The sequence below is a fragment of the Lynx canadensis genome, chromosome C1, assembly GCF_007474595.2.
Source record: "Lynx canadensis isolate LIC74 chromosome C1, mLynCan4.pri.v2, whole genome shotgun sequence".
In the NCBI taxonomy this organism is placed as follows: domain Eukaryota; kingdom Metazoa; phylum Chordata; class Mammalia; order Carnivora; family Felidae; genus Lynx; species Lynx canadensis.
This window is the reverse complement of record NC_044310.1, coordinates 27842074-27863716: the sequence shown is the minus strand read 5'-3', so window position 1 is coordinate 27863716 and position 21643 is coordinate 27842074. Positions and strand designations below refer to the sequence as shown.

At 53.3% G+C, this 21643-nt stretch overlaps 1 long non-coding RNA gene across 1 annotated transcript; it reads right to left on the bottom strand.

The window, feature by feature from the left end:
• Positions 1 to 853: 853 nt before the first annotated feature.
• On the bottom strand, positions 854 to 21558 carry LOC115521123. The gene is made up of 2 exons (XR_003970965.1): positions 20983 to 21558; positions 854 to 2784 (listed from the first exon to the last, which is right to left on the bottom strand). It is a non-coding gene; the product is annotated as an uncharacterized LOC115521123 (long non-coding RNA).
• Between the last annotated feature and the right edge of the window lie 85 nt (positions 21559 to 21643).

Genomic DNA, 21643 nt, shown 5'->3' with positions numbered 1-21643 from the left:
GTCGGTTAAGCGTCCGACTTCAGCCAGGTCACGATCTCGCGGTCCGTGAGTTCGAGCCCCGCGTCGGGCTCTGGGCTGATGGCTCGGAGCCTGGAGCCTGTTTCCGATTCTGTGTCTCCCTCTGTCTCTGCCCCTCCCCCGTTCATGCTCTGTCTCTCTCTGTCCCCCAAAAAATAAATAAACGTTGAAAAAAAAATTAAAAAAAAAAATGCACGTTACCACCCTGTGCTCGGCATGGGATACAGGGATGAATCAGACATGGCCCCTGCCTTCCAAGCCTCTAATCCAGTGGTTTCGGAGGGCCATGATCTGCCTACAGCTTGTCCCCAGAGTTCCCCCATGGATAATAAGGTAGTGCCCCCAGCAGTGAAATAAGTGAGTTCTGGGTTCCTGCCTGCAGCTCACAGCACCGAGAATGACCTGGTTGGGGTAGGGAAGGAAAATAACCTGGGGACCACTTTGGTTTTATACCCAAGGACACGGAGGGCCTCGGTGCCCTTCTCCCTTTTCCAATGGGATTGTAGGGTGGGGATGGCCGTGGAAAGGCCCTGGACCACACCGCTTTGGGCTCATGCCTTCTGTGGCACATTCGGCTTCTTATGAAACAGCCAGAAAGAGAACCCCACTCGTGTTTGTCTAGGGACTTGGGGAGCCAGGGGAAACCCTCAGAGAAAAGATGCGGAGTAGCCCAGGGACGAGGGCTCTGAGGAGCCGGAACAATGTTATCCATGCATCGGGTATACACAGAAACCCACCTACCCCCGTCCTCTCCTCCCCAGGCCTGAAAGCCCAGAAGTTGCCTAACTTGGTAGAGAAAGAGACGCCTCAAAGGAAGAAACCTCCAGGGTCCCAGTGGCTTAAAAAGAAAAAGAATCATTTATTATTTCTTATGAGTCTGGGCTTGGCTGATCCCACCTGGTTCACGTATCTTTGACCCATTGGACACTGGCTGGTCGAGGAAGACCTTGCCTGAGATGGCCCAGCTCTGCCCCACATGGTTTCTCATCTCCCAGCAGGCTAGCTCTAGATCGCTCTTCTGGCACTGGCAGGGGTCCAAGAGAACACTTTTTCCAACTACCACTCGTGCCAAGTTGGCTACTGTCTCATCGATCAAAGTCAATGGCACGGCCAAGTCCACAGCCACCGTAGGAAGGTGCTAAAAAGTTGCAGGACAGCAGTGTGGATGCAAGTAGGTGATTACTTGGGGCAGTCAGTGTCATCAATCTCTCGCCGTGCAAAGCAAGGAAAAACAGTATCTCTGCCCAGGTGAGAAATGGGGTGGGGAGTGGTGCTGTGACATTCTCCAGAAGCGAGTTGTGCCCAACTCTCTTGGGAGTGACAGGGAAGGGAAGGAGAGTCAGCCCCACCACCCAGGCCTGTCCCCATGCTGAGTAGCAGGCATCATGAAAACTGCCCTTTGCCAATTGCAAGGTCTTGCTGCAGGACTGGGTCTCAAACTCCCCAAGAAGGTGGTGGCGGTGGGGGGGGGGGACGCGGGGGGCAGAGAGGACACTGGGATTAAGAGCACACAGAGACCTGGGTTTGAACTGCAGGCTACCATGGTCAGACTTTGACCTTGAGCAAGGCACTTCACCTCTCTGAGGCTCAGTTTTCCCATCTACCAAACAGGGATGCTAAGAGAAGCCACCTCATAGGGCTTCGGAGGAAAACTAACGATATCCTGTATATACAGCCCTTAATATAGTAACTGGCACCTGCTGGCCACGCAGTTATCACCACACCCACTTTACAGATGAGAAACCTGAGGCCCTGAGAAGAGAGGAGGGGAAGGCAGAGCAGAATCTGCCACTCACGTCCTTTGACCCCGAGGAGCGTAGCTTTCTCTCTGCCCCTAGGTTGGCCCAACTTGCATAGGCAGGAAAGAGCCTTGGGAAACCCAGACAACAAGCACCTTTCCATTCTTCCCACACTGACAGCCACCTTGGGGAATATCCATGGGAGCCCCTTTTTGTTGTGGCTGTTTTGCAAAAAGCTTTATGATTTCCCTTTGGTCCACAGCTTGGGAGAGGGTCCAGGATGGGTATGAAAGCTGCCTAGTGCTGGAGGAGAGGCTCGGGCAGAAGCCCAAACACCCAGAATATACAGAGGGCCCCCCTCAAAGGCTGCCAGCCTCCTAGTCATGCTTGAGACTAAGCTTTCATTGAGACACTCGCCCAGCCCAGCCTGAGGTTAGCCAGGTGGTCACCCACCTTCTTGGTGAGTTTCGCCTCCTCATCCAGGAACAGCTCTCTAGGGAGTCATACAGATGGGGGTCTGTGTGGGCAGAACCAGGGCATGCGATCCCAAACAAAGAGACTGGGTTCAGGGTCTCCTCCAGGGCCGAAGTGGCTTCCATGGTGTCCCGAGTTGTACCCTACTCATCTTGGATGGCTTCCCCACATCCTGGAAGAGGGCACGGCTGCCGGTGCTGGTTTTGCATTGTCAGGAGATGCCTGGCACCCTCACACTTCTCCCCCGCCAGTTTACAGAAGGAGTCCACACCCTTCAGAGCCACATCATCTTGGTCGAAATAGAAGCCCCGTGAGAGGTGGGTGTAGGAGAGCCCACAGATGCAGGATGAACAGGCTGTGAATAATTCTAATGAATCTGGGAGCTCACAGTTGGTCGGCAATAGGGAGCTAACCACAAAAAAAAAGGTGTTGACCAGTTCTGGAAGCACAGCATGGCCAGGAAGATGGTCCCAGAGGAGATGACCGCAGAGGAGGTTGGAAGGCAGTCAGAGGCTAGAAGAGGTGGTGGCCCGGGGTCTGTTTCTTCCGAACGCTATTGAAACGAGAGATAAGATCCTTTTTGTGGTCAGGATATATCAGTCAGGATCCCAGCAGGAAAGAGATGTCACAGTTAAATTAAACAAAAGTTAGGGGTCCCTGGGTGGCTCCGTCGGTTAAGCGTCCGACTCTTCATTCCAGCCCAGGTCATGATCTCATGGTTCGTGAGTTCGAGCCCCGTGTCAGGCTCTGTGCTGACAGCACAGAGCCTGCTTGGGATTCTCTCTCTCTCCCTCTCTCTCTCTGCCCCTCCCCAGCTAGCACTCGCGTTCTCTCTCTCTCTCTCTCTCTCTCTCTCTCTCCCTCTCTCAAAATAAATAAACATTTTAAAAAATAAATAAAAATTAGTGAAGAGGCTGTATACAGAGGTGGGGCAGGATGTAGGGAAATCAGTAAGCGGTGGTGTAGGAACCGCAGCCACACTTGTAGGGACAGGGCCGCGTGGCCGGAGCTGTGGCCTCATAGAGGGTTTAGCCTACCCCCAAACACTGTCCACTGACCCAGCCACCCAGCCCAAGGACAAAGGAGCCTGTTGAAACGTCTACACTGAGAAGCCCTCTGCAGCACAAGACAGGGGAAGAGGGCCGAGAGTAGGTCTGGAAATGCACGGAGAAGATGGCCAGTGCCTTCACGGCCCTTCTGTCTGTGAGCTCCAAGCACTCAGCCTTCTTCCCACAACAGGAACAAAGGCAAAATCCCAGAAACTTCGAGTCCCTGGGGCTGATTCCAGAACGCACCGGCCTTGGGCACCCGACCTTCCCCTGTAGCCTGGCCAAGGTGACCTGTGGCACAGCCCCGCCCCCCTCCAGCATTAGGACCCAGTCTCCTGACTCTTGGGCCCTTTTCAAAGTCAGAAGGCAGAAAGCAAACGGCCCTCTCTGATCCCCCTGTCAATCCTGTATCTGGGCCCAGGACTTATTTTCAAACCAACCAAGCATCAGAAAGTCACACATCAGGCTTATCTCTCCTGCCACTCATCTCCGCAAGCCCTTCTCCCCGTCCCTGTCATTCCCAGACAAATAGACTGCCTCAAATCCTAATACAGGTCTGAGCACAGGGAGCAGCGCCCAGCCCTGCAGGGGCCCCCCGCCACCCTAGCTGGGCTCCGTTTAGAGAGCAGATCCAGCCATGTCTGCCTCCTCTGGCCCGGAAGAGGTGAGAAGCCCAGTCCACAAATGCAAAGAAAGTCGCCCCTCCTCCCCCAGCCACCCAGCCACCTGTCTCTGCCCCAGCAACTCAAAACTGATTTCTCTATCCTCTAACTACAACAGGGGCTGGGGGCCGAATGTTAGCATCTTTGACTTAATGCCGTTCATGCCGGAGCAGCAATCACGCTGAGCGTGGTCTGCTGGGACTCCAGACCCAAGACGTCTACTCCGGGTGATGACCCCTCCCTCCACAAGCTGCTTGGACAGTGACAGGAGGCATTGGTGCGGGCGGCTGCCAGCAGGGAGTGTGTTTTGCACCTGGTTCTTGGTTGGAATCCTGGCTCTGCTGTTATTAGCCATGGGGCGTTCGTTCATTCATTCATTCATTCATTCATCTATTCTTTCATGCGTCAACAAACAGTCATCGTTCAATGCACAGTTGTAGGTGTTCCTCTCCACTTGGAGACACACAGGGGACCGAGGCAGACAGGTTCTGCTCGTGTTCGCCAGCAGTGGGGGCTGCAAACCACGAACAAGGAGAAAATCAAATGATAAAATAGAAAAGACCAGAGGTGGAGGTGGGGGAGGAACCGAATAAAATAGGTGGTCAGGGAAGGATTCTCTGAGGAGGGGACATTTGAAAAAAGACCTTATGCAATGATCCAGCCCCTCAGAACCCATTTCCTAAAAAAATGGGGGTAATTTTGATCATGACTGTCTCCCCAGGTTGATAAAGAATTAAATGAGCTAATATACATCAAGCACTTGGCCCAGGGCCTGGCATATAATAGTGTTCAATAAATCGTAGCTCTGTGTCTAGCTAAGGAAACAGGGAATTGAGGGGGCAGTGCAGACCCAGGTATGACTCCTGCTGACCCAGAGAGAAGGCCTGACTGCATCCAGGTAAGCTTCCTGGAGGAGGCTGTCAGCAGTGGCCAGCTGCAGGCCCAAAGCCAGCCCAGTCCTGGCGCCTCCCTCCCCTCCCCCCGCCCCCCAAACCAGACTCCTCTTCCTCCTCCATCCTTACCATAGTGGAACCCCAGCCAGAGGGGTGGGGGGCAGACAGACCTGAAGGACAGATGGCAGCCAGGGGAGGGCGGCCCCAAGCACTCGGTCCCAGAAGGAAGCCACCACGTGTTCCCTCCTCCCCCCACCTCCCCGCTCCCAGGCCTCCACACTGTCCTACAAACGCCACCAGTCCTGACTGATGGCAGGAAATTGGTCCCCGCTAAGCGCATCTCAGGAGGACTGCTAAATACTCACTGGGGAGGGGCAGCAAGATGAGCGAGGGGAGGGCTAGACGGGGGCCCTGATGCAGTGAGGGCGGGGGGATAGGACAGCTGCTGTACTGAGACAAGCCCCCACCACTCCTGGCCCAGACCTCCCCCCTGCCTCTAGGAGAGCTGGGGGGACAGGGGAGACAGCAGCGAGCAGAGAGCCAGCTATCTCTCTCCTCACAAATATGGGCCACTCCCTTGCCCCTTCCACCAGCTGAAGTCCTTCCCATCCTTCAAGTCCTCACTGGTGTCCCCACCTCCTCCCAGAAGCCTTCCCAGGTCCTCCCAGTCGGATGCCAGCTCCACTGTGGGGCACTTACTACAACACCAAGCCCGACGCTAAGCATTTTATATACGGGATCTCGGCAATCCTCACGATTCCCTGAGAAGTAGGAATTGTTACAGCCATTCCGCAGATGAAGAGAGTGAGGCTCGGAGGGGTTAGAGGATGCAACACCCAAGGACACACCGCGGGTGAACAGGTCGTGAGACAGGAGTTCGAACCCGGCCCCAACTGACTCCAGGACCTGAGTGCTTTACAGTGATGGTCTCCCGCCTTGTTCTCTTATCAGCACCTTGAGCCTCTGGCAAAAGACCCTACTCAGGAACAGGTCCCAGGTTGCCTCCTCTCTGTCTGCCTCCTCCATTAAACTATGAGGTTTTCAAGAGCAGGGCTGTGGCTCACGACGCCTCCACCCCAGTCCCAGGAGGCTGGTCTTGGGTGTGCTGCACACAGTAGGCGTCATTACTCCTTTGTTGGTCTCGGTGCAGCAAGAGGCCAAGCAGAGACAGGGGGCTCCACCCTCCCCTGCCGCCCTCCCCCACTCCCACCCCCACCCCCGCCCAGAGCAGGTCCTTGCTCGCTTTCCTCTCCCAGCTCCATCTCAGAGCCTGCTAAACGCTCCTCCTGGCTTCACTGAGACTCTCCTTACAGTGCTTCCAAAAATCTCGATGAGCCTTTGCATTTTAAGCAGACGCGATTATATCAGATCTCCCCGTCTTCCAGTGGCTCAGCTCTACCTAAGTTTGATGAACTGATCTCAGTTAGAGAAATCCCATCAGCTGTCGGCTTTGCTGAGACTCAGGCAATGACATCTCCCCGGTTTGCTCAGGTTTGATGCGAAGGAGCCGCTCCTGCCACAAACCTTCAAGGCCAGGTGAGTGGAATAAAGAGTTTTATACAAATGGCCCCACTCCGCCAATCTGGGCCGTCCTGGCTGGCTTCTAGCTCCCTGTGGTTTCTGGAAGGCTGAGAGCCGACAGACAGCAGACCGAGGCGGGCGTCAGGGATGCAGCCTCTCTCGGCTTGATGGTAATTGGCAGCATTTCCGTGCATTTCCATGCAGGATTATGCCATAAATTTACTTGGCTCCAAATGGGGATGCTCACAGCAAGGAATGCAGTAGGGAAATAGGGACAGGGTGGGAGGGGGGCGGGAGAGTGCCCCCCAGACTCGGCCTAAGCATCTCAGGACACGCCCCAGTCCCTCACCCCAAAGCTGGCCTTCTCTCCCAACCCCACAGGCAGCCCTGTCGCTGGCTGAGCCTTCTGGGGCGGGAAACCTGAGGGGCTACAATCCCAAGGAGCAGCCACCTAGGCTGTGGCTTCAGGCATCAGGACACAGCACACCGGTGGGAGAGGGCATCCGGCAGCCTCTTCAAATTCTCACATTGGACTGTTGTCTCCCCCTGGCTGCTCAGCTGGCCGGAACAGGTCTTTCGTCGGCCATCGTCGTGCCTGGAACCCAGAACCGGGGGCGCAAAGAAAGCAAAACAACCAGGATAGATGTGGCTTGGAAACGTGTGCATGTTTCCCTGCAACGTGGGCCCAGTAGGAATAATGACTTATAAAGAGGGGAGGAATAATCTGCTTCGCGGGGGACCCCTGGAGGAGAAATGGATGTGTGAGCACCGACACACCGATGCAACACCCCGGCAAAGGTGCTTCTCCACGCCCGGACACTCCCACACCTCCACGTTCACTGACACCTGAGTGCACCAGCCCGCTGGCTCACAGGCACTCGAAGGACAAAGACGCACCCCCGTATACCCACGCCCGCAAACTTAGCGAGGACCTGTGCTTGACTTGTAATGAGGTTTTTTTAATGAATATCTTTTGCAAAACTAATTAAGAGGGATCGAAGCCCAGAGCAGAGCTAATGAGCTATTCAAATACCCTGGCATCAGCCCCACTGGTGAGGTTCCGGGATGTCTTGAGCTACAGGCAGAGGGGAGAGACGCCCCCTCCAGGGTTCTCTCTGTAGCAGAGACTCCCTGTCGGTCTTGCCAGCCCCCCTCCCTCCACGGGGCCTCCAGCTGGGATGGAGGGGGGGGAGTGAGTGGGAGGGGGCGCCCTGTGGAGGGGATAGTGCCTTGGAACACTGATCCTCCAATGTCCCCGACATCGGGATCACCCAGAGGGTTGGGCCACCCCTTGAGTTTGATTCACCAAGTCTGGAATGGAGCCCGAGAACTTCCATTTCTAACACCCTCCCTGGTGATGTCGCTCATGCTGCCGGCCCGAGGACCACACTTTCACAACTTGTGCAGTCACAGGGCTTGAAGCAACAAGGGCTTGACGGGGAGAAGCCAAAGACTCCAGATCCTGCCCTGACGGGAAAGGGCCCATCACACCAGAGAGGATTTAAATCTTCCCAAGGATTCTAGGGAGGACAGAGACTCCCATCCTCCCTTTGATGTCCTGTCCCCACACAGTGGCCACGGCTCATCCACAGCCGTTAGGCCATCCGAGCCGGCCCAGCCCTGGCAGCCTGGGACCCCCATTTCACAGATGAGGAAACTGAGGCACAGAGAGGTGAAGTGATGCACCTGAGGTCACCCAAGGAGAGCTGCGATCCCAGCTCAGGTCTCCAGCCCCCTTTCTGATGAGCTTCCTGCTTTGTCCCGCAGTCAGAGACCCAGTACAGGGAAGTCCGATGGAGGCTTCAGATAGTGACGAGACAGGACCCAAAAAAGTTGCATGAGTAGCATGAAGCCGGAGCAACAGAACTTCCGGCTCTTTCTGCTTTGTGCCCCCCCCCCCCAAGACCTAGAACCAGCTAGCATGAAAAGCCCAAGTCGTGGCCGCTCCCCACAACCCCCTGGCCACACCACGGAGTTGCATTGAGCCAGGGAGGGAAGCTGATGCTGAGTCAGCACAGACCCGCCCAGCAGACCCTGCCAATTTCTCCTCCAACTTACCTACCTCGCCCTTTGTTTACTGGTCCTTCCGGCGACACATGTAATGCATTGATCTTACACCTAAACAGCTGCCTGCAGAATGCTAATGTCCCCAGAGGCAGCAGAGCAGGCGACTGGGAACCGGTAGGAAGACCCCTCAGACAACATTCATCTATCTCTCCATCTGCTTAAAGCCCACTGCCCAAGGAACTGACCTGGAAACGGTGGCAGGGGGGACTCCACGGGCCCTGCCCCCTCGCCTGCTCTCCCAGTACAGCCTCAGGACTGAGCCTGGCTGGGACCCAGATTCTCCCATTTATAATTAATCATTATTGGCTGGTCGAGTCAATGAGTGCAGTGAACTGGGCTGGGCTGGAGCAAGAGAGAGAAAACAACTAAAATCCTATGAACGTCACTAAGCCTGCAGAATTTCCCCTGCGTGCTCTGAACACCGCAGGCCCTTTCAGGTCTCAGACCTTTCGAAGCGAATTTTTGCTTACCATTTATTGCACACCTGTGGTCTGCCACGCACCTCACATGCACTATCACCAGCCCTTATAATAACCCTGGAGCATTATTTGCTTTCTTCTCCCTCATTTATAGGTACAAAACAAAAAACGGAAAGAGCGGACCTGACTTGCTGAAGCTCACACAACCAGCAACTGAGCCAGGATTCGAACCTCTTTCATTCTGACTCCCTGACCTGCTTTTTTTCTGCTCTGTTCCACTTTTCTCACAAATCGTCTTCCTCGTGAACTCCTATCCATCCTTCAAAACCCAATGTAAACGTGTTCTCTCTTATGTGAAGCCTGCCCCCCTCATTCTCTCCATCCACCTCACCCAGGCAAGGTTAGTCATTATTAGAATTCTAAATGAAGTTCTTTTTTTTTTTTTAACGTTTATTTATTTTTGAGAGACAGAGCGCGAGCAGGAGAGGGGCAGAGAGAGAGAGGGAGACACAGAATCCGAAGCAGGCTCCAGGCTCTGAGCTGTCAGCACAGAGCCCGACGTGGGGCTCGAACTCACAAACCGTGAGATCATGACCTGAGCCGAGGTCAGACATTTAACCGACTGATTCACCCAGGCGCCCCAATGAAGTTCTGATTTAGTGTAGTTAGTGGCATTTGACTGGAGAATCCAGGAATGCCTGTATTTTGTTCTAATTATCCCTCCTCTTTGAGTTACACACGCAAGGAATAACAACAACAAAAAGCCCCTTATTATTAGCTGGGTCAGCGTCTGGTGTGCCTGGGGCATAATTCCTGCCCACAACCCTAAATCCAAACCTTATCACCCATTAGTGGCTGTGGAATCGGATGGAGCCTAAATCCCCACCCCTTGAGTATGGCTGGGCTTAGCCATTTGCTTCTAATGCACAGAATAAAGCAAAAGTGACACGGCCCAGAGACTAAGTCATAAAGGCACAGTGGCCTCCTCCTTGCCCATTTTGTCTTAAAGTACTCATTCTGGGAGAAGTTAACTGCCATGTCGTGAGAACACATGGCAGCACACAGAGACACTTACGTGGCCAGAAACTAAGACCTCCTACCAACAGCAGGTGAGAAATTGTGGCCTCCCACCCACAGTCATGTGAGCACAGCACCAGGGAAACAGCTCCTCGAGCCCCAGTCAAGCTTCTGGATCACTGCAGCCCCAGCAGACATCCTGATTACAGCCACATGAGAGACCTTGGCCCAGAGCCACACCAGCTAAGCCGCTCCCAAGTCCATGGCCCACAGAGACTGTAAGATCATTTGAGGCCACTAAGTTTCAGGGCCACTTGTTACACAGTGATAGATAACGAAAACAGTGGCCAACCCCAGAGCAGTGGAAACTCTAGAATCATTTGAAAAGAGAACGAGGCCTAAGGCCTGATTGCAGCCTTGGTTCCAGAAATTTCTCTATGGGCTTAGGGTTGGCAACCCAATCAGAAGAGGCGGCTGGGGGACTTGTCTTAATAAAGGTGCCTTTGAATTACAAGTACACTGTTCTCAGGGGCACCTGGGTGGCTCAGTCGGTTAAGCAATCGACTTCAGCTCAGGTCATGATCTCACGGTTTGTGGGTTCGAACCCCGCGTTGGGCTCTGTGCTGACAGCTCGGAGCCTGGAAGCTGCTTCGGATTCTGCATCTCCCTCTCTCTCTGCCCCTCCCTCTGCTTGCAGCCTGTCTCTGTCTCTCTCAAAAATAAATAAAAAAATTTTTAAAAAGAATACTGTTCTCGTTTCAAATTTTATTTCATGCCGTTTTGGAGGAGAAATGCTAATGGAGGTTGTGAGGAGTTCAAGGCCCGCAATGCCACCCCTTAACACCGACACTCTTGGCTCAGCTTCTGGTCCCACCGTAAGGACAAGCTGAGTGACAGCATGGCCTCCCTGTCTGCTGGCAAACAGGACCCAGCATCCTAAATCTGACCAAATCAGATTCCCTTTGGGGGAAGAGTTTTGGGGGATCAGACATGTTCCCTCCCCTCCCACCCCCATAGTTTTTTGCTCTCACAGTGTCTTGTCCATCCTGTCTCACTCTGTCCCTTTGCCTTGTCCTGGCCCACATCTAACCTACCTGAGTGTCCTCAGCCCGAGGCCTGACCCAGAGGCAGAAGAGACAAGTGAGGGTAGCCTGTGGGACATGGGAGTCAAGAGCTCTGGGTAAGGGGTGGGGGGATGCTCCCAAAAAGTCAGAGCCAGCATCTTCAAAGATGAGAGAAGGCACAGCGAACACACGGAAGGCCAATACAGCTGAGAGCAGAGAGCAAGTCTGAGGCACAGGCAGACGAGCAGGAGAACTGGTAAACAGGCAGAGGCAAGCCGGGCCTTGTAAGTAATAATTACAATGCAATATTTATCCCTAGAGCAGAGGGGATTGGCATGATCAGATCCATGCTCAGAGAGAGCTCTGTGGTTCTTGGTGGGAAATGGATCAAGGAGTGGCCAAGAGGATGCAGGGGGGCCTCCTGAGTGTCCTTGTATGTCCCCAGTCAAGAGGCAATCGGTTCCCGCGATGGCTAATTTTGTGTGCCAACTTGGCTGGGCCACGGGGTGCCCAGACGACTATTCAAGCATTATTCTGGATGTTTCTGCGAAGATGTTTTTGGATGAGATTAACATCTAAATCTGCGGACTTGAGTAAAGCAGACTGTCCTCCACATCGTGGGTGGGCCTCATCCATCCTGTCTTCCCATGAGGCCGCCTTCCTCCTCTAGCTTCTTAGATTTGGATTCCCCCCAGGGTTCCCTCTGCCCCACCACACAGGCCCCAGGGAGCTCCGTTCAGTCATAGGCCTGTGATGGTGCACAACACGGCCTAGGCACAAGAGCAGAAGCAAGTCTGGTCCCTCCCGCCTGCCCCAAGGCACCGGCCCAACTTCACAGGCTCTTGACCAAGAGCCCCCAGGACCTAGGGTCCGGTCTGCTGATGATAAAGATAGTGATAACCACACAAAGTATGGACCAGTGTTCTTATCACATCACATATATAAACTCATTTGATCCCCTCAACAACCCTCTAGAGAGGCATATTATGATATCCATTTTATAAATGAGATAACTGAGTCCCAGAGAGGTTCAGCAACTTGCCCAGAGTCACACAGCTTTTAAATCAGAGAGCGGGGATTCAAACTCAGCAGTCTGGCTGGCTCTGGAGTCTAGGACCTTTTTAAAATTGTGGTAAAACAGGGGCACCTGGGTGGCTCAGTCTGTTGAGCGTCTGACTTCGGCTCAGGCCATGATCTCACGGTTTGTGAGTTCAAGCCCCGCATCAGGTTCGCTGCTGTCACCTCGGAGGCTGCTTTGGATCTTCTGTTGCCCTCTCCTTTTGCCCCTCCCCCACTTGCACTCTCTCCCTCAAAAATAAATCATTTTTTTTAATTGTGGCAAAATATACATATCAGTTACAACCCATTTTTAAGTGTATAATCCAATAGCGTTAAGTACACTCACCCTTTTATGCAGCCCCCACCCTCCATCCACAGAGCTCTTTCTGTCTTGCCAAACCAGACTCCACACCCATTATGCACCAGCAACCACCCCCCCCCCCACCAGCCCCTGCTCAGCTCTGTTCTATTTTCCGTCCCTCTGAATCTGACTTCTTAAGTGGAATCACACAGTATATGCCCTTTTGTGTCTGGCTGACTTCACCTCGGATAGTGTTCTCAGAGTTCATCTGTGTTGTATCATGTGTCAGAATTTCCTTCCTTTTGGAGGCAGAATAATACGCCATTGTCTGGATAGACTCACTCGGTTTACCCGTCCATCCATTGATGGACATATGGGTTGTTTCCACCTTTTGGCTACAGTGAATAATGCTGTGGTAAACATAGATATTCAAATAATCTGTTCGAGTCCCTGCCTTTGACTCTTGGGTACACACCCAGAAACAGAGTCTGGAATCTGAAGTGCTACATTCACCTGTCCCCTAAACTGTAGACTCTGCCACCAAGGCAAAGAAAATCACCCCATGTCCCCCAATCTGCTCACCCCAGTTGGTCTTCCTCCAGGTCCCGGCTTCCACTCGCCATAATCCCTATCCCCAGCGTAAACCTTCCTGAACTCCAGGCTTTTATCCACAACTGCCTCCTGGACCTCTCCACCCCCGTGTCCCACAAGCATCTCAACCCCAACGTGTCCCATTGGGACGTTCAGTCCCCCGCCCTCCACGCGTGCGCCTTCCATCCACCCACCCAGCCCACAACATCATCTCGGCTGCCAGCCTCCCCCTCCCTCTCCTGCCCTCACTTACACGAATCTCTCCACTTCCCTCCACGTCCACCCCTCTCACTTCCCGGGCCAAGCCATCCTCTGCCTGGACCACTGCGTCGGCCTCCCTTCCAGTTTCTCTGCATCCTCTCTTTAGAGCCTGACAATCAGGTCAGTATGGCAGCCATGATCACATCAGAACTTCCCTGCCTTCTGTTGCTTATAGGATAAAGTCTAAAGCCTTTACCAAGGTCTGGAAGGCCTCCAAGCTCTGGTGCCTGCTGCTTTTCCCGCCTCCTTTTATGTGCACCCCTGTCCCTGGCCTTCTTACAGTTTCTCCAAGGAACTCGCTCAGTCATACATCAGAGTCTTTGCACATACTGTTCCCTCTGCCTGTAACACCCTTCCTCCCCACGCCCATCCCACCACCCCTTAGCCTGGCTAGTTCCTACTCGCCCTTTAGGCCTCAGCCTAAATGTCACTTCCTCAGAGAAGCCCCCCACCCCTCAGCCTTGACCCCCAGGCTACATGAGGAGCCTTATGTCGGTCTTACACAGCCCTGAGCTCTTGGCCTTCACAGCAACCACCAAAACTTACGATGATGTGACTGTTAGGCTAATTACGTGTCTCCTCTCTGCCTTCTCTACGTAATTATCAGCTCCGAGTACAGGGTCTTTGCCTGTCTCCTTCCTCACTGTATCCACAACACCAATGCTCAAAAATCATGTTTCAAATGCCTCTTATGGAAAAACAAAGTGCCTGACGTCAGAAATGAGCGTCAACCACAGGCGAATTCCACCAGCCCCACCCTGCCTCAGTAAGAGTGTGGCTTCTCAGCAAACTCACACCAGCGGTCCCACACGGGTGCCCGGGGACAGGCACACGCACACACACTTGGGCTCGCACCCACAGCTACACCTAGACACGCGGGGCCACGCAGACACAGGCGTGGAGAACAGCGTGGTCCCCCGGCCCACACACTCACAGATACGCACGCACACAGACCTGCGAAGCCACAGGTACGTGACAACCCGTGCTTCGTCACACAGGTGGTGACGCACCCACAGCCATAGTCACTCACACGCGGACACGAGCGTCCGCGTAGCCGCGCACGGAGCCTCACATCCGCAGGCTCGGTCACGGACACACAGCAGGGACACCTCACCCAGTCGCTCGCCTCCCTGCCGACACACGCTTGTGCACACACAGCCAGGTTTCAGGCGATGCCTGTCCGAAGCCTCAGGGCTGGGACAACCCTCCTCAGCTCTCGGGTCAGAGTCTCTTCCCAAGACCCCCCCCGAACACTTCTACCCGCTTCCAGCACTTTCTGCCCCCTCTCTGAGGCTTTGGCCCACCAGCCCAGGTCACCCCAGTTCCCAGACTGTGGTTCGAGGCGGGAGCAGGTGGGAGAGGCATGACCAAGACCACTGGTGATTATTGCTCTCGTGCTCTTTTCTGCATCTCCATATAAAATTACTCTGATTCTGGGGGAAGAATTCAAATGAGAAAATCCCACAAACAATGAAACTGGCTGGCTAATGAGAAGCCATTGTCATTTCTCGGGATCAGAACGCTTCTCACCCTGGAAAACGGGAACTTAATTACGGACAGGAGTCTGATGTTGCCACGGGGGTTGCTGGGAAGAACCGGGATCAGAAAGGCACCTCAGAAAGGCAACTAAATCCTCTGAGGCTCAGTTTCCTGCTCTGTCAAAGGCTGAGAAGCCCCCCGGCCTTCCTCCTTCTTGTATACAAAGCTCAATTGACAGCATTTAGTGAACACCCACTGTATGCCAGGTGCCCGACGCATACGCAGGGCCTCGGCTTTCCCCTGCCCTCCTGCCCTGGGTCACACACCCTGGGGGACTCTTGGGATGGGGGGCTGGGTAGGAGAGCCGGACACTCCTCTGGAGCCCCGAGAGCTCCCTGTGGTCACATCGGGACCCAACCCACAGCAGTCTGCCTCCCGCCAACCCCCTGGGGTCCTGTCTACCCGGGTGCCAAGACACAAGGTGAGCCCCAGAGGCTTCACCATCTGCTCCAGCTGAGCGGGCTAGAAGCGGCAGCGGCAGCTTGGGGGCATCCCTGGATAACAATGGCGTGAATTTTTCATTTGTTTGTTTGATTTTCCGCAGTGAATGAGGAATGTTGGAACAACATCTGGAGCGGCCCCAGGCTGAGGCACGTGGAGAGGCGGTGGCGGTGGGGACAGCTCGGATTTCGGCACTCTCATGACAAGCTCCACACGCGCACCAGCGTGGACAGACTGGGTCCACGCACGCGCATCTACACGCACGCCCATGTGTGCGTACGTGTGGTCTGTGCGTGCACCTACATGCTGTACGCATGCACGCACACATATGCAGTCATAGCCATGACACCAGGACCAGGCCAAGGGCTCCCAGTTACGGGCTGGAGCTTGGGAAGGCCACAGCCGCAAGAAGGTCCCTGGAATCCCTGTGCCCCGGTTCAAGCCAGTGAAAGCGAAGCATGACCTACAGCAGCGGACAGTGGGAGCCCAGCTTCCCAGTCCCTCCCCTGGGGAACAAGGTTCTGCTGCCCCCCACCTGCCCCTGCCCTGCCCCCTCCGCAGGCCTGGTCTTGCCCTAGCACATGTCACAGCCATCCCTCTCATGGAGCAGTCTCCCTCTCTGTTCCCAGGAGCCCGCGCACCGCAGCCCCCCGTGCCTCGTTGAGACTGGTGCACAGGAGAGAGTCACCTCCCCCTGCTCCCTGGATAATTCTTTCCCCAGTTGCTGAGTGAGAAGGTCCACTAGACAGCAGCATCTGAGGGTCCAGCCTACACAGACGTTCTCTGCCCAGCCCAGCCCCCCTGAGGCCCAGGGGCCTGTCTGCACGGAGCTGTGGGGCTGTGTTGCACACGTACGTGCCCGGGGCGTCTGCACCTGTGTCCTCACGCTCACGTGGCTGCCTCTGCATGGCGATGAGTGCCTGCATACCTCTCTGCATATATCTGTGAGCGTCTGTGACTCTGTATATGTATCTGTTATCTGCCTTTAGAAGTGTGTGTGTTTATATGTCTGTGCTTGTGTGTTTCTGGGTCATTGTGTGTCCTTGTGTCTGGAGGCGTTCTTAGACTTTGTGTGAACCCACAAAGTTATAGACGTTGGCGTATGTCTCTGTGTGTGTGTCTCTGGGCTTTTACACATATGTCAGGGTGTCTGTGGGTGTGTTTGTGCAAGAGAGAGCATGGCTGTATATATATCAGCGTGTATGTGACAGAGAGCTAGAGAAAGAGAGCCCGTGGCTGCGTGTGGGGATGTGTCTATCTGCCAGGGAGGGGCAGGGCAGCAGGGGTGAAGGCATGGAGCCCAACACAGGGCTTGAACCCATGAACCATGAGATCACGACCTGAGTCAGAATGGAGAGTCAGACGCTTAACCTACTGAGCCACCCAGGTGCCCCAAGCGTACGATTTTTAAAAGCAGGATGTTATAAGGATACAAGGGTGTCTCGTGAAGCCCGAGGGCAGGCCCAGAGCCCAACCGCAGAAGGACTGCAAAGCTGATAGGAACCCAGAACCTTCTCTCTTTGTCATCTTCTCTGTATCTCCACTTCCTTCTTCTCTTTCAGCTTCTCCATGCACATGGCTAACCACAGATGGCTACCCCACCACTCCTGAGCTTAAAGTGCCTCAGTTCCAAAGACCAGCCCAGACTGACCAGCATCAATCCCTTCTAAGACCTGGAAAGAGAACATCGGAGAGGCCAAGCTAGTGTCAATTGTCCACCTCTGGTCTAATCAGCAATGGCTAAGGGTGGAGTCACATAGAAACCTGGTTGCCAATACCCCTTGGGTATGCCCAGCCGTCCCCAGATTAAAGGTCTAAGGGAAGAAGTTCGGTGCCAGGCCAGGCGAGTGAGGTACCCAATCAGCCAGCTAAGGAGTCCTGCTGGCACCTGGATGTACAGACCTGCAACTTAAGAATGCAGATGTCGGGGCGCCTGGGTGGCGCAGTCGGTTAAGCGTCCGACTTCAGCCAGGTCACGATCTCGCGGTCCGTGAGTTCGAGCCCCGCATCAGGCTCTGGGCTGATGGCTCGGAGCCTGGAGCCTGTTTCCGATTCTGTGTCTCCCTCTCTCTCTGCCCCTCCCCCATTCATGCTCTGTCTCTCTCTGTCCCAAAAATAAATAAACGTTGAAAAAAAAAAATTAAAAAAAAAAAAGAATGCAGATGTCAGTGGGTGCTAAGTGTTCCCCCCAAAGGCATATATTGGAACCCTAACCCCCAGTGTGGCTGCATATGGAGACAGGCCTCCAAGGAAGTAATTAAGGTTAACAAGGTCATAAGGGTCGGCCCTCATCTGGTAAGATCAGCGCCCTTATAAGAAGGGACATCAGAGAGCTATATGCTTGCTCTCTCTCTGCCCAGATGTACCAAGGAATGGCCATATGATGACACAGCTGGAAGGTGACAACCTGCGAGCCAGGAAGAGAGCCCTCCCCAGAACCAAATTGGTCAGAATCCCGATCTTGGACTTGCAGCCTCCAAAGCGGTGAGAGAATAAATGTCTGTCGTTTGAACCACTTCTGTTGTTTTGTTATGGCGGCCCAGGCTGCCTAATAGAGTAGGTCCGCCCATGAAGAAACCATCAAAATGGTTGTGACATGGAAGCCATGGGGACCCATGAGATCACCTAGGGCTGACGACGGGACCTGGGCGTAGCCCACGTTACAAACCTCTTCCCCAAGAGCACCTTTAGTTTCTGATTAGGTCTGCACCCTCTGCAGCCCACCAAACCCCAGGTTAGTGGCAGTCTGGGACTCTGCCCCAACCCCCCGCCCAGCCCCCAGCAGCACCACTGTCCCCTGTCTGCCTCTCCGGGGTCTGCGTTCACCACCCGGCACCCTGAGCAGGCCAGCCCCTGCTGCCATGTCCCCTCTCCCTGGCCCCATCCTCCTACACATCACCATCTAAGGAATCCCCCAGGCTGGGGCCACAGACAGCAGTGTGCGTATAAACGCCGGTGTTCCCCCAGGCAGGTGATCCTGTGACATCTAGATCTCCACAACGTGGGGGAACGGGACGAAAGGCTTCTTACATTCAGATCCAGTCACTGAATGTCCTTCCTTTAGTGAAGCGAGGACAGTGAGACTCTGGGTCCCACCCACGGTCAGGAGCACAAACACATCAGTCCAGGCCGCTCCACCATTTTTCCTCTAAAACATAACACAGGCCTCTTGGCCTCAGAATCCCTAAAAGCAAGCTGGTTGGCACACACTTTCAGTGTATCCCAAGGGCACTTACTTCAAAGCACATGATCTCTCCAGCTTCAGGTTAAGAACTGGGTTCACTGGTATGCCTGAAGTCATACTGGTAGCTGACAGTAATAATCCTAGCTGACCTTTAATGAGCACTTACTATGTGCGGGGAGCCGTACTAAGCATTATGCAGGCATCATTTCGCTAATTCTCACAACATCCCTATAAGGTAGGTCTTATTATACCCATTTTTTGGACAAGAAAATGAAGGCTCCAAGGTAAAGCAACTTGCTCAAGGACTGTCAGCTAATTAAAGGCAGAGCCAGGATTCAAATGGAAAGTTTGTCCAACTCGAAAGCCAGGAGGACCCTGTCTTCACCACAGGACACACATGTGTGGTTGGGATAATGGTCAAGAGGAAACTCCGGGTGACTGAATGGCCTGCTCCTTGTTGCCAGCAGCTGACAATTAGAGGCACTGAAAATAAATACACTAACCAACCCCTAGAAGAACAGAAAGTTCCACAATTCATCCAGTGCCTGTCCTCACATCTTCAATAATTCTGCGCTGTCTTGTCCCCTCCTTGAAGTGCTGTGTCCCCAACTAAACCATAAGCCTCTGGAGGATAGGACCCGTGTCCTCTTTTTCACCTGCATTCCCCCAGGGCTGCACAAAGCAAGAATTCGATACAAACTTTCTGCCCGGTTGCCTACTGGCTCCTTAGGTGGGTGGTGAATGTCTGTTTGCTTGGATTGTTGGGTGAGATTGCTTGGACGGTAGGATGGTCAATTAGTCAGATGTTGATGAGCTGATTGGATGGTGTCAGAGTGTGGGGTGAGGCCAGGGGGTTCCCTGAGTGGGAAACTTACTATCTGATCCCAATGGAGGTCCTCTCAGACTAGAAAAACTCTCCCCGGAAGGGAATGTAGAATCCTCAAATGCTCGCTCCTTCCTTCCTTCCTTCCTTCCTTCCTTCCTTCCTTCCTTCCTTCCCTCCCCCTGCTCAGCCAAGCCAGGGCTTGCAAGAAGGACAGGGGCGGTTCTCCTTCCCTATCATCAGCCCCAAATAGCCCATTGTGAAGGACCTGGTCACTAGAAGGGGCGCTGAGTCACCCAGCATGGTCACCCCTGGGAAACATGTAAGTAACTGGCTGTCCTTGGTTGAATGCTTGGGCTGCTGGGTAGGTTCCTAACGGCTGGGATGCCGCAGTGTAGAGAACAGGGAGCCCAGTGCTTAGGAGCAGCTCGGCTCATCCTGCCGGGAAAAAGGTCATGTGCTCCGATATGAGTAATTAATTTTCTCCGAGCTGCGTTGAAAAGGTTAACCTGATTTATGGGACGCAATTGAGTGTAGAATGGGTTGTGTATCTTGTAAAAGGCCCGTTCCAGCGTCTGAGTCTATAGACTCACCCGCGGCTGGGCCTCAGCTGGGAGCTGGCCCTACCTTTTATGCCTTTATGCAGAATCCACATGAAATTCCTGAAAAGAGCACTTCTTGGCCAGGAAGTTGCTTCCTGGACTCCAGATCCCTAGTGAGGGGTCACTGGAACATGTAAAGAAAGCTCTCTTCTGCTACTGTCACAGTCCCCCCACTCAGCTACAGCCTCAGCTTTAATCTTCATGCAATTCAGAGTTCACGAAAAAAAAGCCCAGCACTGGACTTGAGTTCTGAGTTCAAGGTCAGATCCCTCCACTGCCTCTTTAGCCTTTGTGCTGGGCTACCCAGTTTCTCCATTTCTAAAATGGGGTGAAGATTCCTTGCCCTCTCTCCTTTCTTCCCGCCATTTGCTAGCTCTGTGAGTTTGGGCAAGTCACATAACCTCTCTGTGCCTCAGTTTCCTCATCGGTAAATGACATAGAGTACCTACATCATAGGGTTGTTATGAGGATTCCATGTGTTAATATTTGTAAGAACGTGGGACAGTGCCTAGATCAAAATAAATGGTGCATAGTGTTTGTTAAATAAATGAGTAGAGTTTTGGGGTGCCTGGGTGACTCAGTCGGTTGTATGTCTGACTTCTGCTCAGGTCACGTCTCAAGGCGCATGAGTTCGAACCCCGCGTCGGGCTCTGTGCTGACACTCAGAGCCTGGAGCCTGCTTCGGATTCTGTGTCTCCCTCTCTCTCTGCTCCTCCTCTACTCATGCTCTTTCTCTCTCTCTCTCTCTCAAAAATAAATAAACATTAAAAGAAGAAAGAAAGAAAGAAAGAAAGAAAGAAAGAAAGAAAGAAAGAAGAAAGAAAAAAGAGAGAGAGAGGGAGGATGGGAGGAAGGAAGGAAGGAAGGAAGGAAGGAAGGAAGGAAGGAAGTCTTGAGATGAGAAACAACCAGGGGCTTAGATGTCTGGTTGTCCTCAGCAGGGTGTTAGGCAAGGCCAGGACCTACCAGCGCGGTCACCCAAGCCCCCAGCCGAGGAGGGCACCACTGGTCCCGGAACATATTGGCTATTTTGGACAGAAAGGGAACAGATGGAGATTGGGATGTTGTGGCCAGGAGTTTTTTTCTTTCTCCTGTCTGTCTTTCCTCAACCAGGACTTAAGCTCGGCTCCCCAGCGCCTGCCAGGAGTCTGCCCATCAAACCCAAAGATGCTGGTCTAGCACCACCTAGTGGAGAGAGTGCGGGTGACTTCTGGGCCCCTCCCTGGGCAGGGGAAAGGAGTGGAAGGTCTTAACTTACCTGCCAGGCACTTAGGGAGAGGGAAAACGCTCCACCAGAATCCGCCCTGAGAAATTGCTCCAGCTGAGAAACGTCTTCACTTTGGGCCCCTGTAGTATACAGTGGTGTGGTATTTTACAGAAGTTCCATGGTAGGAAGATCAGCATCTATATGCTCCTCTATATCTGTGGAAGTATTGAAATGGGTTTATATGTACGAGGAACTTAGACCAGTGCCTGGCACATAGAAAGTATTTTATAATGTTCTTCACTGTTATGTGTGTGCATATGCATCTACTGCGTCTGAATGTTCACATAAATGTGACTGTATAGATTGTGTACAAGCCTACCTCTGTGTTTATGGATGCAAATGTGTGTGTGTGTGTGTATAACTAAGAATGTGTATGTGCTTGTGTATGTATATATGTTTATGCATATAAATATGTTTTTACATCTGTGAGCACGGTGTACCTGAAAATGGAGAGGCGTGAATATTTATATGTCTGCGTATAGGTGCGTCTCTGTATGGATGGATGTCTCTGGGTATATGTACCTTCACTGAACGGAGAGTTTGTGTATTAGTTTTGAAAGCTGCATAGCAATACCACAAATTGCCACAAATTTGGCAGCTGAAAACAGCACCCAAGTATTATCTCATACTTCCCATGGGTCAGGAATTCAGG